Here is a 4962-nt window from a genome sequence, read left to right on the forward strand (position 1 = left end):
TTATGTGTATAAATGCATTACTAATGTGTGGCATTATGTGTATAAGGTGCTCTAATATGTAGCGTTGCGTATAGAAAGGGCATTTACTGTGTCGTCTAATGTGAATAAAGAGCAATAGGGTGTGGTGTAATGTAAATAAGGAGCAATTCAGTGTGATGTAATGTGAATAAGGAGCACTACTGTGAGAAGTAACGTTTATAAGGTAAAGTGATACTACTGTGGGATGTAATGTGAATTATGGACACTATCGCGTGATCAAATGTGAATAAAATTGCAGTACTGTGTGGCGGAATTTTAATTGGGGGTACTATTGTGTGGACATGCCCATTGCCAGCAAAAACACACCCCTTTTTGGACTGTGCGCCAAATGTGCGAACTGTTCCTGTTTAAAATATAGGGGGTACAAACACCAAAATAAGTACTGTTATGGGTGAGGGTTGATGGTGCTGGGAAAGAGGTGCAAGGTCAGAGGCGGAACCAGCGGTGGTGCTAGGGGGCACCAGGCAAAATCTTGCCTAGGGCATCATATTGGTTAGGGCCAGCTCTGCCAAAGGGCCTTGTGGGGGAAATGTCTTCAGTAAAAGCATTCCCTGTGTGTGTGGTGTGTCGGTACGCGTGTGTCGACATGTCTGAGGAAGAAGGCTATATTAGAGAGGAGCGGGAGCAAATGAATGTGGTGTCTCCGCCGACACCTGATTGGATGGATATGTGGAATGTTTTAAATGCTAGTGTAAACTCATTGCACAAAAGATTACACAAGGCTGAAGCTTTGGGACAGTCAGGGTCTCAACCCATGCCTGATCCTATGTCGCAGGGACTGTCAGGGTCTCATAAGTGCCCACTATCCAGATTGTTGACACAGATACCGACACGGATTCTGACTCCAGTGTCGATTACGATGATGCAAAGTTACAGCCAAAATTGGCAAAATACATTTGATATATGATTATGGCAATAAAAGATGTTTTGCACATCACAGAGGAGCCCCCTATCCCTGACAAGAGGGTACATATGTACAAGGGAAAGAAGCCTGAGGTAACCTTTTCCCCTCACACGAGCTGAACGAGTTATGTGAAAAAGCTTGGGAATCTCCTGCAGATTTCCAAAAGGATTCTTATGGCGTATCCTTTCCCATCAACGGATAGGTTACGATGGGAATCCTCCCCTTGGGTGGACAAAGCATTAACACGCTTATCCAAGAAGTTAGCCCTCCCGTCCCAGGATACGGCTACCCTCAAAGAGTCTGCTGACCGCAAACAGGAGATTACCCTGAAGTCCATTTATACACATTCAGGTACCTTACTCAGACCGGCAATTGCGTCGGCCTGGGTGTGTATGTGTAGTGCTGTACCGGCATGGACGGATACCCTAGATAAGGATACTATTTTATTGCCCCTGGGGCATATAAGAGATGCTGTCCTATATATGTGTGTATGCAAACTACAGGTGCTGCTGCATGGCTCACACCCTTTTACTTGTCTTGTAGAGCAACTCTGGAGCTGTTACTGGGTCCAGCTGCTGCAAGAAATCAGCTTGAATGCTTCAGGGGCTGGGGCATGGCCAACATGAGCCCCACACTGATGGGGGTGTATAAAGTGATCTAGGGGTCATCCAAGCGCAACCCCACAAAGGCCGCCATGCCCTGCGTGACCATTTTCTCTTTTCATATGCAGTCGAGGGTTGCAGCCAACTATACCCATTGCTTGGATGACATCACCATATGCGAATCCATCTGCTGCAGGCCTTCCCCCAGGAATGCTTGCACTAGTTGTTGCATTTGGTTTGTTGTTTGGGGGGTGCTTCAGTATTAGGCAGCCTTCTGCCCTCACACATTCGTCTGAAAATGTGTTCTCCCTGCAGTTGTTGTCCCCAGATGAGAGTTCCCTTGTGCTGCCTCAGTTGAATCTCCTTTACTTGACGGAGGTGTGCCTGAGCAGCGGCCCTCCCCAGCCCTATCTCAAATCATACTTATTTTGCTTAGGTGATACCATGGTCATGAAGATTGTTTTCCCAGGGTGAGGTTCATTCATTGCATTCTGGGTATGCTGACCTCTGTGATTTCCCCAAATGTGGGAATCTCGACTGCATAATTTGTGGTAGGGGGGGGGGGCTGCATTTGTGCTTTCCCCTGGTTGGCTCTGGTATAATTTAGATCTCATTGTCTCAGGTCTCTCTCCAGCCTAGTTTGCTGTCTGTTTCCACTTCTCTTTTCTTGAGCCCCTCCCTTCTATGCCCTTGCGCACTATCCTGACTTCTCCCGTCTGCTTACTTTGTGCCTTCCAACGCACAATGCGAACTACAGGTGGTGTTGCAGGGCCCACACCCTTTTATTTGCCTTACAGAGCAGCTCTGGAGCTGTTACAGTGCCCAGCTGCTGCAAGAAATCAGCTTGAATGCTTCAGGGGCTGAGGCATGGCCAACATGAGCCCCACACCAAAGGAGGGTGGGGGGTGTTCAATGCGAACTAGGGGTCATCCAAGCGCCCCTTTTCTCTTTTCATATGCAGATGAGGGTTCCAGCCAACTTTGGCCCACTGCTTGGATGACATCACCGTATGCAAATCCGTCTGCTGCAGCCCTTTCCCCAGGAATGCTTGTACTAGTTGTTGCATATGGTTTGATGTTTGAGGGTGCTTCAGTATTAGGCAGCCTTCCGCCCTCTCATTTTCATCTGAAAAGATGTGGTCTCCCTGCAGTTGTTGTCCCCAGACAAGAGTTCCCTTGTGCTTCCTCAGTTGAATCTCCTTAACTTGACGGGGGTGTGCTCGAGCAGCCGCCCTCCACAGCCCTATCCCAATACATGCTTTTCTTGCGTATGAGATCTCTTGATCATGAAGATAGTTCTCACAGGGTGAGGTTCATCCATTACATTTTAAAGTAGGAAGGTACAAATGACATATTCAAATTACATATATGTGCTGGATTCAAATGTTTTCCCCCCTTCCTTTCTCAATTGTGCCCATCAGCAGCTATTCTAATGTTGCTGCCAATGGGTGTGACACATTCATTTCTTCTGTGGGGTACACTGGACTCCACAAGGATTCACATTGGGGTGTAGAGTAGGATCTTGATCTGAGGCACCAACAGGCTCAAAGCTTTTGACTGTTCCCAAGATGCTCAGCACCCCCTGCTCTATAACCTCGCTTCCATGAACAGGGAGCTCAGTTTGTAGTTGGTGCCTTCAGTAGCAGGCCACTTAACAGGGGGCTGCCTCAGGCAGCCTATTCTTAGCTATTAATTTTGACAAGAAAAGAAGAACTTTTTTTTATAAGAATCTACAAGGGCTGCAGCAGGTTAGGTCTAATAGACATCTTTACAGCAGCTCCATCACTCCCAGCGGCGCAGTATACTCCCGTGCCCTGGTTGCTGGGTCACTGCAGCGGAGGCTCCGGTTTCTTCTTAAGGTCAGTCACACACACACCGCCCTCCGGGATCACGAGGCCGCTGATGAAAGGGAGGTAAGGGACTTCTGTGCCCACACTATACCGTGATCCAGCGTGGCTGTAGGGGGTGGGCCATGTGCGCACTGGCGTGGACACTGATTACTGGGCAGCCGCTCCACTAGCCACCAGGGACAGTTAAGGAGCACAGCTCTGGGGGGGTTTTCTCTTATATTAACCCCATTTTGTACTACCCGCAGTGCATTGTGATAGGTAATAGAGCCTGATTCAGGTTGGATTGCAATCGCAATAAGCAATCCAACTGCAAAAATTGCTAAGAGCATACGCATGCGCCTGCATTTTCTGCGGCACCCCGCAGATAATGCGATCGCTTCTGACTGTCAATCGGTGCTGGGGGGGGGGTCAGCAACAATCCATTTCCAAGTCGGAGATGGAGCGGTGCATGGGCAGGGCTACAAAATGGGGTCGGCAACGGAGAAACATGAGGCGTGGTCAGAGCTGCTGCATGACATCACATGCAGCAGCTGCGATCACAAAAATGGTGGCGGCTTCCTGCGCACACATACAGTCTGCACCAACAGGAGGCTAACCCATTTTTTATGATCACGCTGAACTGCGCTGAGACTGCAATTTCAGCGTGGTCAAGAAGGGAGGCGGCATGCTGGGTGGCCCCAGCATGCGAACCAAAGGATTGCAAATTCTGTAACTTAGCAGAATTTGCAATCCTTACTGAATTAGGCCCATTGATTACAAAATGTATTTGTAAATATTTGAAGTTTTTCTTCAGGGACTAACACAAAAGATGCTTGGGGCTACTAACACATGGGTAAGCCACGTAAAGCTTCCCATGGGTCAGTGGCATCACAACGGGGTTGCGGCCCACACCCGAGTGTCACCCGCCAAGGGGGGTGACACCAAAGTGCCGGCTCCTCTTCAGTGACAGAATATGGGTGTTTCACTGTAACATTACGTGCAACACCCAGTTTCTGTCACTGTGCAGGAGCCAGCACCACTCACACACTAGTCCCCGGGTGCAGCACTCAACCCCCGGGATACCCGGAGCAACAAAATGGAGATTCAGGAAAACAGGCCACACCCCTACCTATGAGACCATGCCTCCTTTTTACCATTGCGCTGCTTATCTGCGCGCACTGCATTACAATCTCCCTCGCTGCCTCTCTGGGTGTCACCAATGATAGTGACACCTTTGCCATGCTTGTAGCAGCTGGTCCTAAGATCTACACCTCCAGCCCTGAGTGTTTGCCCTTGTGACTTGTTGATCATCATAGCGAAGCAGATTCTTACAGAAAACTGCAGGGGCTCTTAGATTGAAAAGAAAAACATTGACGAACCCATCATTTCAGCAACAGGGTCTGCCACACGGCTGACTGAAATGACTGGTTGGTTTGGGCCCCCACCAAAAAAGAAGCAATCAATCTCTCCTTGCACAAACTGGCTCTACAGAGGCAAGATGTCCACCTCATCATCCTCCGATTCCTCACCCCTTTCACTGTGTACATCGCCCCCCTCACATATTATTAATTCGTCCCCACTGGAATCCA

The 4962-nt window shown here is 48.9% G+C and overlaps 1 non-coding gene across 1 annotated transcript; it reads left to right on the forward strand.

Moving 5' to 3' along the window:
- The first annotated feature begins 1964 nt into the window (after nucleotides 1–1964).
- LOC135043495 (U1 spliceosomal RNA) lies at nucleotides 1965–2131 on the forward strand. The gene has a single exon (XR_010236347.1). It is a non-coding gene; the product is annotated as a U1 spliceosomal RNA (small nuclear RNA).
- The last annotated feature ends 2831 nt before the right edge of the window (nucleotides 2132–4962 follow it).

Source organism: Pseudophryne corroboree, unplaced genomic scaffold (assembly GCF_028390025.1).
Source record: "Pseudophryne corroboree isolate aPseCor3 unplaced genomic scaffold, aPseCor3.hap2 scaffold_866, whole genome shotgun sequence".
Classification (NCBI taxonomy): domain Eukaryota; kingdom Metazoa; phylum Chordata; class Amphibia; order Anura; family Myobatrachidae; genus Pseudophryne; species Pseudophryne corroboree.